This window comes from Nicotiana tabacum, chromosome 2 (assembly GCF_000715075.1).
Source record: "Nicotiana tabacum cultivar K326 chromosome 2, ASM71507v2, whole genome shotgun sequence".
Classification (NCBI taxonomy): domain Eukaryota; kingdom Viridiplantae; phylum Streptophyta; class Magnoliopsida; order Solanales; family Solanaceae; genus Nicotiana; species Nicotiana tabacum.
The window spans coordinates 117,782,499-117,796,437 of record NC_134081.1 but is presented as its reverse complement, the minus strand read 5'-3'; positions in this window follow the sequence as shown (position 1 = coordinate 117,796,437).

Below are 13,939 nucleotides of genomic sequence, written 5' to 3'. Positions count from 1 at the left end.
ACTTGAGATTTGTTTACAGTAATGTTAGTGACAAATTTAATAATGCTACTTATACATTTTGAAAATTAATAGTAAGAAAAAATTTAAATATACAAATATATTACATAATGGGAGGACATAATAGACTTTTTAGGTGAAAGGTTTGTAAAATCTAGTCAAAGTAATTATTGTGATAATTAGAGAATAGTAAAATAATTTTTGTGTAACAAAAGAAAGAAAAGTGACTTTTGGGTAATGAACACAAAGTTGAATGACTTTTACGTAACAAAAGAAAGAAAAGTGACTTTTGAGTAATGAACAAAAAATTGAATGAACACCCGTAAAATTTACTCGCTATATCGATAGTAAGTGATAGATTATGTGTTTATGTGCATTTATATGTGATAATTATGAATTATGGATTATAATGGTGTTTGGATATGTCGGTTTAAGTGTCAAATAATATTTGGAATTTCTTGGAAATGGTTCACATTGGTTTTGAATTGATCGAGTGATGCTCGAACGCACATGAAAAATTAGTAAATTCTGGTGTAGGAACTTCGATAATGTTATTAAGTCGAGGGTCTACAAGTAACAACCGTTCTCGTCTCTACTTCCACATGAGGTAGGAGTAAACTCTGTATATATTCAATCCTCCCAGATTTTATATGCGGAATCACACAAAGTATGTTATTATTTTCAAACTTGCGATAACAGTCAAAGGTTAAAATAGTACGGGCTAGCCATTTTTCAGATTAGTAATCGAAAATAACCAACGTTTGCGAAGTCATTGTGTATACCGTCGTAATCGAGCTCGCCTACGACATGGCAAGTTAGGCTCGGAACATGACAACCAAAGACTGAAGATCGACCCTGAGTCCCACCGAGCTAGAACCCGGGGTCAGAATGCCTGTCTTCGAGAATATTGAGTCCGTAATCCCGGAGTCGACCTTAACCCCGATCGAACTCGAAAAAATATTGTTAGCATAACCAATAGAAGACCGAAATATCTGTGACCGGTCGGATATTACGGTGGGAATCTCGACGCGTATCAGTAAGGAATCAACAATTAGCTAATCAAGAGATTTTTTACCTTTTATAGAATTGTACCTAAAGTAGGACTAATCTACTATATAAAGGGGGTCTGTCAATTCATTGAACAAATGGTAACACACATCCCAAAGCAATACATTATTATTCACTTTAAGTTTTTATTCTTCTATCTTGATATCGATCGAAATATGTTCGTCTCGAGGGTGGCTAACCTTCAAAGGTTGAAACCATTCAATTCGTGTGGTTTGCATTTACTTTATCATTATTTATTTCAATTGCAATCTGATTTATTATTTTGTGTCAAGTTAATTCGCGTATCCTTAAAACTACTTACAAATTCAAATCTTATCCTATTTTGAGGGTAAACAGTTTGGCGCCCACTGTGGGGCTAAGGATAATAGTGGTTATTTGATACAAATCTCCATAACACATACTACTTTACACTTATTCTTTGAAGTGTCTCTAGTTTCAGGTCAAAACTCAAAATGCCGAACTCTCAATCAGCACCCCTACATGTTGATAACGAGTCTGGTCATCATGGTAAAAATAACAACATAGCGCCCGGTAACGAAGTACCGCCCGTTGATCCCATCGGAATTCCAGTCGTAGACTCAATTGATGCTAATTCACATGTGGCTATCGACATAAACCTCCCTATCGACCCTGAGAATAACATCTGTGATAGAGCCCGATCGGCAGTTCAAAATACACAAAACATTGGAGGAGACGGGATCAACTTACGAGTGATCTTCAAAATGCTGCAGGCTCAACAAGCGGTGATAACTCACTTACAGAATCAAAGTCGTGCACCGAGCAGAGTTGAACCCTGTCCACCCCGGGAAGTCACCCGCAGGGATGAACCGGTCGCAGAAAGGTCAAATGAAAATGAATCGGTGGCTAACCTCGAGATCATAAAGATGCTTGAAGAATTGACAAATGGGTAGAATTAGGGGAGAAGAAAATTGAAGCTAATGACAAAAAGGTAGAAATCTACAATTCCAGGGTCGATCAAATACTAGGAGCATCGCCGATATTGAAAGGCCTGGATTCCAAGAAGTTTGTGTAAAAACCTTTTCTTCCAAGCGCGGCTCCAAAGCCGATCCCAAAGAAATTCAGCATGCCCGAGATTGATAAGTATAACGGAACGACCGACCCAAATGAACATATAACCTCTTACACATATGCCATAAAAGGGAACAACTTAGAGGACGATGAGATCGAATTTGTCCTGTTGAAGAAGTTTGAAGAAACCATATCAAAAGGAGCTATGATATGGTATCACAACTTAACTCATAATTCTATTGACATATTTGCTATGCTTGCGGATTCTTACGTGAAAGCACACGTCGGGGCCATCAAGCTCGAGATTAGGAAATTAGACCTTTTCAAAGTAAAACGGAAGGAGAACTAGATGCTCAGAGAGTTCATGTCCCATTTTCAAATGGAACGAATGGACCTGCCACCGGTCGCTGATGATTGGGTCGTTCAGGCTTTCATCCAAGGGCTCAATGTTCGAAGCTCAGCGGCTTATAAATAGTTGAAACAAAACCTGATAGAATATCCGGTCGTTACTTGGGCTGACATGCATAACAAGTATCAATCGAAAATCAGAGTCGAAGATGATCAACTCGGGGCCCCTTCGGAGTCCGTTTACCCCATCAAAACCATCGACATAGGCAAGAGAGATATCGATCGTGAACCGAGATCAAACAGGGATTGATATCAGTAGTATAATGGAGACTGAAGAAGCAGTGGGTCCGGGCGAACCCTGTGCGAAATGAAAGGAGAAGTGATCGAGGTCAGAACAACCAGGGACTCATGAGAAAAAACAGCTTCGACAGACCCATCAGGCCAAAAGAAGCACCGAGGTTATCGAAATACAACTTTAACGTCGATGCTGCCACAATTGTATCAGCTATCGAACGCATCAAAGATACCAAATGGCCTCGACCTCTACAATACGATCCAACCCAAAGGGATCCTAACCATATGTGTAAATATCATGGCACTCACGGCCACAGAACGGAGGATTGCCGACAGGTAGCCCGACTATTCAACAACGGGTATCTTCGAGAATTCCTGAGCGACCAAGACACGAATCATTTAGGGAATAAAGATTCTAACAAACAAACCGAACAAGAAGAACCTCAACACGTCATTAACATGATCATTGGTGGGGTCGATGTCCCTCAGAGGCCGATGTTGAAGCGCACCAAAGTGTCCATCACGAGGGAGAAACGGACCCGAGATTACATACCGGAAGGAACCTTGTCTTTCAACAATGAGGACGCGGAAGGGATCGTGCATCCCCACAATGATGCACTGGTAATATTTGTACTCGTAAATAAAATTCGAGTTAAACTTGTGTTAATTGATCAAGGTAGCTCGGCCAACATCATTCGATCGAGGGTCGTGGAGCAGCTCAGTGTACAAGATCAAATCGTGCCTACAGTACGAGTCCTAAACGGATTCAACATGGCATGTGAAACCACTAAGGGTTAGATAATATTACCAGTGAACACTGCCGGGACCATCCAGGAAGCTAAGTTTTATGTGATCGAAGGAGACATGAGGTACAACGCTTTGTTCGAGAGGCCTTGGATCCCCAACATGAGAGCAATGCCCTCGACACTGCACCAGGTGATGAAATTCCTAACACCCAGCAGAGTCAAAACAATTTTTGGGGAACAACCGGCCGCCAAGGAAACATTCGCGATCAACGAAGTGATCCCAACATCCACAATCTCAACATTGGAGGATCCAAACCAGATGGTAAAAAATGGGGCCAAATAGCAATCACTAATACCGGCCTCAATAGAATTGGAGAAACAAGGGGTAGACGAGGACGATGACTATGGGGTCCCCAGATCTTTCATAGCCCCCGATGACTTCGACGCTACAAAATCAACGGTCGGGGAACTGGAACAAGTCGTATTGGGTGAACACCTACCCGATCGAAAGGTATACCTGGGCACGGGGTTAAGCCCCGAGCTCAGGAATAAACTCATTCAATTTCTTCACTACTAGAAATCGGCTAAACACCGACCAAAACAACCGACCAAAGTTGGTCGGTTATGGCCAATTACCGACCAAAACGCGACCATTTATTATGGACGGTCGGAAATTACTGACCAAAGATTTTTCGGTCAATTACCGACCAACTTTGGTCGGTCAATTAAATTTAAAAAGAAAAAAAATTGCAAAAAAAACCGACTAAAGTTGGTCAGTTTTTTAATTATGTAATTAAAAGATTCACCATCTGAAAATCGAACTGGGGTCTGTATTGTCACCATGGTCATTCATAAAGTGGGGAATGGATATCGTTGGCCCCCTTCTGTGGGTACCTGGTAAGTCTCAATTAATACTGCTTATGATTGACTATTTTTATAAGTGGGTGGAAGCCTAGGCATACAAAAAGGTCACGGAGAAGGAAGTCATCGATTTCATTTGGGACCACGTCATATGCCAGTTCGGAATGCCGCCCAAGATCATATGCGACAATAGGAAACAATTCATCTACAGCAAAGTTAGAAAATTTCTCGAACATCATAAGATTAAAAGGATCATATCAACACCTTACAACTCTAGTGGGAACGGACAAGCAGAATCGACCAACAAAACCATACTCCAAAACCTCAAGAAGAGATTGACCGATGCCAAACTAAAATGGAAGGAAATCATGTCCGAAATCATATGGGCATACCGTCGACCTTGAAATACAATATCGGGGCCACCCATTTCTCACTGGTTTACAACGCCGAAGCTCTAATACCCGTCGAAGTCGGAGAACCAAGTCTCGGGTTTCGATATGCAACCAGGGAATCGAACGACGAAGCTATGAACACAAGCCTATATCTATTATATGAAAGGCGCAAAGTAGCCCTTGTCCAGTTGGCCGCCCAAAAACAACGGATTGAGAGATATTACAATCGAAGGGCCAACCTTCGACACTTCAATATTGGGGACTTAGTGTTAAGGATGGTCACACTAAACACCTGGAACCCAAATGAAGGAAAGCTGGGACCGAACTGGAAAGGACCTTATCAAATTATCGAGATCACCGGTAAAGGATCGTACAAGCTTGGAACAATGAACGGTGAGCAACTACCGAACAACTGGAACATAACTCACTTGAAGCGATACTACTGTTAAGGTACGATCCCATTTATTTCCTTTTATTTATTTATATTACGAACTAACACTTGCGGGCAATCATCAAAGAACGATACAATCATTAGGCCCGAAAGCAAAAGTTGGACTCCTTTTCCCTTGAACCGGTTTTGTCCAAAATGGGTTTTCCGGCAAGGTTTTTAACGAGATAATAGTAAATTATGCTAACTTAGAATTGAAGGCTGGTTACGAATAAGTTTTGAAGATCACGACGATAGTATTCGAGGCCTCTCTAAGCTCAGCCCCAAAACATTGGGGGCATCACTCTCGGATAACGACTTTAGCAAGGAAGGAAACTTTATGATTGAATGGTCTCAGATTGATCAATAGGATTTATTGAAAGGGCTAAACGGTCAAATGAACTGTTCCCACATAGATTACTCGAGCCCTGGAACAAAACATTTACACATGTGTAACTATTACGCATAAGAATAAAAATAAGTTTCTACCTTGCGGATAAATATCTTGTCCCTTAAGAATTTCTCTTTATTTTTTCTTTTCCTCTTAAGGAATTTCTTACATTTGATCCCCTAAAAGTATCGAGCCCAAGGGCCGCCTTTATCCAGGTTCAAACGATCACTTCCAATCGGGGACTGCCATCCAAAAATAAACTCGGACGGCTCGGGTTATCGGAGCCCGGGGGCACGAGACCTATTAGGCAGTGCCCGAACCTTAAAGTCTACGGCCATCTCCATTCAGGGACTGTTATCTTAGGCAAGACCGAATAACTTGGGGTAATAAGCCCACTGGGCAACACCCGAACTATAGGCTACGACTATATTAAAATGGCTCGGAGACATCCGAGACCCGTAATAAAAAAACAAGGCCTTCAAGCTTTCATAACCGGTTCTAAAGGCTACCTTCATAATCTAAAAATCATAAGTACTTTGGGGGAAAAGATTTTTGGTCATACCGAACCCCCACGATGCCTTAAACAAAATAATGTAGAAGGCGAGGCCTATTCGAACCTCCGAACATGATCTAACTATTTTATGCTGAGGCATTTCGATCTTTGCAAACATAAAGAATAAGCAAAGGAAAACAAGATTCTTAAACTATCGAAGGGAAAAACAAGTCTTGTATATTATATACAGTATTTACAAAGGCCAAATGGCCTTGACAAAATGTGCAAAAATGCACAAGTACAAAAAAAAGCAAAACATCTACAAAAGCGCCTAAATAGCCTCGTCTTCTTCGCCCCCGGTTCTATTGGAACCCTCAGAGTCTTCTTCTTCTTCCTCGGGGTAAGCCAATTTCTTGGCCTCGGCCTCGAGCCCCATATCAATTTCAATCTTAGCCGATAGATCAAAACCTCGAGCATGAACCTCCTCGAGGACCTATCTTCGTGACTGACGTTTCTCATATTCAACAATGTATTTCAAGAGGTCCTGGGCTACCTTGGCATCAGCCTTATATTGGGCTACCATCCCGTCGGCATCAGCTTTAACCACCGCGGCCGCTGACTTGGCCGTTTCAAGTTCCTTGGCCATAATTCGATTAGAGGCAGCCGAACTTAGCCGAGACTGGAGCTCTTCAACTTTTTTGGACTGCACCTCGACCTTTTACTTTGTTACCTGAAGCTGGACCTCAGCCGAAGTCAGTTGCGCCCGATCAGCCTCCTTTTTTGAGGCCAAACGATCTATCATGCCCCTCCATTCATCGGTCTTGGCCTTGACAACATCCATACCATCTCGCAGTTGATCGATCTGATTGATTTTTTGTTGGACTTGCGGATTCCGACTGTTAGTCACCGAGCCTAGATCTTCGTCACTAACCTCAAATATTTTTACCTACTCGACCAAGTCGGCATGCTCCTTTCGATCCACCTCCAGCTCAGCTCGGAGGCTCTTAACCTCCCCCTCGCATTGCTCACTGAAAAATTTGTACATATCTCTCTTCTCAATAATCTCGTTGGCTTCGGCCTCGAGGAGACTTAGATCTTCTCGATATTGGAGGAAGGTCTCGTGGTGAAGCACCGAGGCCTGCGAATACAAGGAAAAATATTAAGATAATTAAGTAACCAAACCTGGAAAATGAAAAGGTTTGGTAACACCTTACCCGATTCAATGCATGCTGGACTTCGTTGAACAAGCATGGAGATTCTACCTCATTCATCTTTGACTGGACTTTTTCAGTCACCAGGCATCAGAGGTAACTACCTACACCACTAGGCGCAGAAAGGACCCGGGCATTATTTGGAACAGAGATAATGATCGACCGCTTCCGACTGGGATCGACACTCGGGGCAGGGAATCGATTGACCAATCTCGGGCTCGAGCTAGACCCACTTGTCACCGAGGGCGGACTTCTTCTTGGTACTTCTAAATCACCTAATCCAGTGATATCCTCCATGGCAATAGAATCCATATCATCAGAAAAGCTTTGGAGGGGATCGTTCTCTCCTTGGACCCCCTCATTTGAATGCTCCTTCGCCGCTTGAGCTTCACCAAACATTGAGTCCGTGAATGAAGGCGATCTCATTATATCGATGACACCGGGTGGATCAAAATCGGCGTCTTGAGGGTTCTCGACCCTCGCTGATGCATCGACCTCTTGAGTTTGGGAGGGATTGGCCTCTATCGTCCCCCCTTCGGTTGATGCCCGTTCTCCAGGGACTGATGGCTCCCGGGCCACTAAAATTTCATCCTCTCCAGACTCGTCGTTGAGCCGGTAGAGGCAATCTAATCAAGTATCTAGGAGTTGGAGGTTTCTTTTGGCTTGCGGATCGGCCTCCTCCTTGGTTTCTTATTCTCTGAGTTTGGAGAACTCAGAGCCCTTTTTCTCTTCTTCTCCTTACCCTGTTTCGGAGCTGGGGACTCGGTGGGGAAATCTTCACTACTGGATATGAGCCTCCTTTGGACATCCTTGGTAAACCCGCAAAAAGAAATAAAACAAGTAAGGACTTAATCATGCAAAAGGGAAACCAAGTATTACTCATAAAATAGATCTCACTGTGCGAACTGGCCTCCCATCGGCCCTTTGAAAACTCGCGCCACGAGCGCCCTAAATAAGGCCTTTGTGATACGATGCCCTCGACCCGCACCTTGAGCCGAGGAATTGCGTTCGAGATTCGAGCAACAACTGCACCATCATAGAACACCGATAAGAAGAGAGAAAAATGATGATAAATAAAATCTAGGAAGCAAAATTATATACTCACATGACATGTTACACTTCTCAGGGAACAACATGTGCTCAGCCGGGATCAAGTCTGAGGTCCTCACTCGGACGAAACGGCCTAGCCAACCTCGATCTCTATCTTCATAAATACTCAAGAACGGGGCCTTACTGGACCGACGGGCGAGCTCGATCAATCTCCCCCAGTAAAGTCGAGGACTGTATAAACGCATGAGGTGGTCGATGGTGAAGGGACACCCTTCGATCTTGCTTACAAAGAAACGGAGGAGGAATACTATCCTCCAGAAAGTAGGGTGAATTTGACCGAGGGTTACCTCGTATCTCTTGCAAAAATTGATGATAATCGAGTCTAAGGGGCCCAGCGTAAAGGGATAAGTGTAAACACTTAAAACTCCCTCGACGTGGGTGGTGATGGCTTCTTCAGGTTCGGGACCACCACATGTTTATCAACCCAGTTACAATTCTTTTTGACTTCGGAGAGAATATCCTCGGTGATCGAGCAGATGTACCTCGAGGCCTCCTCGCACCTGCCTCGTACGGAAGGAGGGCTTTTCAACCTTAAAGTCGGCATTGATCGGACACTCCCTAGGGATGAACATTTTTAAAGGAGGTTTCGGTACTGGTTCTTCGACAGCAATACACGAAATGATCTATTCAGTAACCGGCCGCGAGGTAAAAGGAGTTTCTTTTTGGGAAACGGTTTTTGAAGTCTTCCCCATTTCTTTGAAAATTAAGAAAAAGAGGAAGTATACTTGATGGTTTGGGATGAAGAAGAAACATAAGTTCTTATAAAAAGGTCTTAAATAACCAAAATATAAGTGTCTGAAAATAATTAAGATTGATAAGGTACGATGGTAGAAGGTTTGAATGTAAAGTTTGAATGAGCAAAGGAGGGGGTATTTATAGTTTTCCAGTGATGGTTCGCATCCTGGAGTGGCCGACCAGCAACTGACAAGCATTTAATGCCATTAAGACTTGACCGATGAGACGTTGCGACTGTTTTGTCGTTTCTATCGTGTGGTGTCGAAGAAAGAATCGAAAGGTCATGTCGTTTTTCATCGTCTACTCTACGAAAAACGAGGGAAATATCTGTATACGGTCGGAATCGAGCTCGCCCATGACATGAAAAGTTAGGCTCGGAACATGACAACCAAAGACTGAAGATCGACCCCGAGTCCCACCGAGCTAGAACCCGGGGTCAGAACGCCTGTCTTCGAGAACATTGAGTCTGTAATCCCGGAGTCGACCCTAGCCGCGATCGAGCTCGAAGAAATATTGTTAGCATAACCAACAGAAGACCGAAATATCCGTGACCGGCCGTGTATTAAGGCGGGAATCTCGGCGCGTATCAGTAAGGAACCAACAATCAGCTAATCAAGGGATTTTTACCTTTTATAGAATTGTATCTAAAGTAGAAATCCTCTACTATATAAAGGGGGATCTAATAATTCATTGAACATATGGTAACACGCATCTCAAAACAATACATTATTATTCTCTTTAAGTTCTTATTCCTCTATCTTGATATCGATCGAAATACGTTCGTCTCGAGGGTGGCTAACATTCCAAGGCTGAAACTGTTCAATTCGTGTGGTTTGCATTTACTTTATCGTTATTTACTACAATTGCAATCTGATTTATCATTTTGTGTCAAGTTAATCCAAGTATCCTTAAAACCACTTACAAATTCAATTGTTATCCGATTTTGAGGGTAAACACATTGAAAAATAGCCAATATTTTGCTGAAACATGAAAAGTTCTAGCATAATATGCGGGATTATGGAGCTCCTGCATATAAACTTCCAACATATTATGCTGGAACTCTAGGACACAGAAAGTTCCAGTATAATATGCGGGATTATGAAGCTCTTATATATAAACTTCCAGTATATTATGATGGAACTTCAACACATTATAAAATTCCAACATATTATGGTGGAAGTTCATGTGTAAAAAATTCGAATTCCAGCATAATATGCTGGAATATTTCCGGACTTTTAACAGTATTTTTGTCAGATTTTATCTTTACACAAAAAGTGTCTATATTTTAATTACTTTTGAAATTATAATTATTTTTTAATTACGAGTTAGGCTATTTTTTAATTTCACCGTAGTCAAAGGCATCGTTGTGGAGTAACTAACCTTGGAGGGATTAAAACACAAAAAGATTTCACGGTAACAAGCTTCAGATTCTTAGGTCATATAATTAGGCCCCATTAATAATGTGCATATGGACATGTGTAACCTTAGTCTATGACTTTCTAGCATCTGATATTAACTTTTTTTGAGCTTCTTGTTATGCTAGGATTGGACAAGAAAAAGGAAGAGATGCCCCAAATTATTTCCCCCGATGTTGCTTTATTTGTGTCAAATAGAATGTATAGGTTCCTTCGTGCAATTGGCACTTAAAAACCTTTCATATTATTGATTGGCCAAGGGTGGTACAAGTTGAAAATGACCATTAATTAGTGTGGAAGTCCATAAAGTAGCAAAACTGTTCAATTAACTCAGTAATGAAAGAGGGTGAAATTTTTCACTAATATTTTACTAAAAGCAAGAATATGAGTAACGAGTTAGGATGAAGTCAGTAATCTCGGTCTAAACTTTGTATTTATTTTAATAAATTTATTGTATAAGTTATAATAGAAGGTGTGAGAGGTTGGTGATAAAGGGTCTAAGAAGATATAGAGATAGACGGAAAAAGTATTAAGAAAAGGTAATTATGCAGTACACGACTCACCTTCAACTTACGAGGATATAGCTCTGAACAGGAGTACGTGTAACTCGTGAATTAGGGTTGTAATGATGCCACCAACACTTTCTTTTCCGTTCTTGAGTTATATGGTAAACGTTCTTTTAACACTCAACTTTTTTAACAGGTTATTATTGTTTGCACACGTGTTTCAACTCATTTTGCATCAGAAACCTTAAATTATGATGTCTTTCAATTCATCTTCTTCTTTTTTTAGTTTTGAAACTTATTTTTTTCGTGATTTGAATAACAGTTAAAGTGATTTAAGCAAATTTACATTACCTTACTTGCAAGGTTCCAAACCCTTATATCTTCCCAATCTTATCATTCACAGGCACATCTCTATTTCAAAAACATTCCAACAAAAAAAGAATCTATTAATTATATATCTATAATTATTTTATTATCGGGTCTTTTCAGCTCTTGTACTCATGAAACACAAGATATACACATAGCTAGACTAGACAAAGTGGAGGGCAAATCGCATGGATAGAGGGATTTGGAGCAGTAATCTTTCTTGAGAGGAGAACATGGTAAATTTGGCGGTGATAGTAATTAAAAATTTGTAGGGTATTTAAAAAGCGGAAGTAAAATTTTAACTTTATAAGTTTGAGATTGAAATTCTACAACAGTCATATTTGATTTACTAGGTTTGAAATATATTATTATTACTTATATATTTAGTGAAAAATTTTCACATATACAAGGTTGAACCCAAAGTTATTGGGTTCATTCAAACTCATAACTTCGCTGAGTTTGAAACTGATGATAGCTCGTTTGGTCAAACTGGAAAAATCAGCTTATTTTGAGAAGTATTTTTTTAAGTATTTTTCGAAAGAACACTTTTGAAGAAAAACAGTTTCTATTTGTGTAATCGATTTGAAAAGCACTTTTGAGCAACAACTTGTGTTTGGTCAAACTTTTCAAAAAGTGCCTTTAAGTGTCAAATTAGGAATAAGAACATGAAAAAATTTGTTTAATAGTTAATGTTATATAAGTCAGATAAATAATCACAAATATTTATTATTAAAGATAATAATTAAGTACTTTTATTTTATCTAAGTAAAATATAAAAATAAAATTAAAAAGTACTTTATTATTTGAAGACGATTTGAATATATCTAAAAACATTCAATGAATATGAAAGTTTATCCCAAAATTTATTATATATTACTTAATAGCTTAAACTAAGTAAGATTGTTTTGGTATATATAATATTTTGTTAAGGGTATTTTTGATAGGAAGAAAAGTCAAAACTGCTTCTGCCTCTGCTTATGGGGAGAAGCTACCTTTTTTGCTTCTTCAAAATTGCTTCTGCTTCTAGCCAAAAACACTTTTTTTTTCTCAAAAAAGCTTGGCCAAACACTTCAAATTGAGGGGAAAAAAAAAAATACTTTTTTGAATTGTAAATGGGTGTTTGGGCATAAAAATTGTAAAAATCCGAAAAAATAAAAAAAAATTCAAGTGAAAATGGTATTTGAAAATTAGAGTTGTATTTGGACATGAATATAATTTTAGATTGTTTTTGAATTTTTGTGAGCGATTTGAGTGAAAATTTTCAAATTGCAGTTTTTCAAATTTTCAAAAAATTTCAAAATTCATTTTCAAGTGAAAATCAAAAATTTTATGGCCAAACACTGATTTTAAAAAAAAAAGTAAAAAAAATTTCATGGCCAAACAAGCTCTTAGTATGGGACACTTTAATTTCTTAATAATTCTATATAATACAAATATAAATTATTCGAACCAATAAATTTTGAATACGTAATGATCAAATTTAAAAGAAAAATTGGTAAAAGCTGTCCTCCTCAGCACCCTAGATATATAGACTAGTTAGCATTTCACATGTAGACTACTCAATACTAAACACTTTTTTTTTGGCTATTTCAGCTTGGCTATCTTGTCACAGATTTTATAGGTAGCTCTTGTCCTTATAGAATCATAGACTACCACCACAAAACATGTGGTAAAAAGGATGAGATTGGTCTGTTGACGGCATGACTCAAGTTCGAGCTCTGGATATGAAAAAGTTATCGATAGTGAGCGTTTTTTTCGAAAGGGGCTTAAGCATCGCGAATCCGGATATAATCGAGTTTTAATGCGAATATCGAATATCAGACATCGGGTAAAAAACAAAAAAAAAATAAAAATATCATAGGCTACCTCTTCCAACCACACCGGCAAAGGATCGAAGAATTAAATTTGATTTTAAACTTTTAGTTTAGTTTCCTTTTCCAAGATTTGCAGATTACTATTTAAAATGTGTTTTTCCATCAACAGATGAAGGCCTTGTTTGGCCATAGATTTTGACTGATTTTTATTAGTTTTTTTCCTTTTAAAATACTGTTTGTTCATAGAATATGATCAGTTTTTGAAAATTTTTAAAAAAAATTAAGTTCTCAAAAATTTGTTTAGGATAGTTTATGGATGAAATTTTTTATTTCACTCATAAAATATTTAATTTTTTTCAAATAAAATGGATGTCTAAACATAAGTTCAACTTGCAAAATTTATGTTTTTCAATACAACTTTAATTTTTTTTTTTTAAGTTTCAACCAAATCTATATCCAAACCATTCGAAATGTCACGTAAATTTAATAGGTCATAATTGGCACAGGCCTATTAGAACTATAGGGGTGGTTGAAAAGTTTGCTTTTTCTTTAGATTTGGGAAATTGCGATGTAAACTAGTGGTTAAGATTATTAAGCTAAGTAATTAATCTTGTTAAGTAGGTACTAATAATTTGTATGAGATTAATTTGTGATCACTCATTATAAGGCAAGAAAAAGTGAAGAAACACAGGAATTAAGGAGAACCGACACAGTCTCCAAATTTTAATTTGCAATT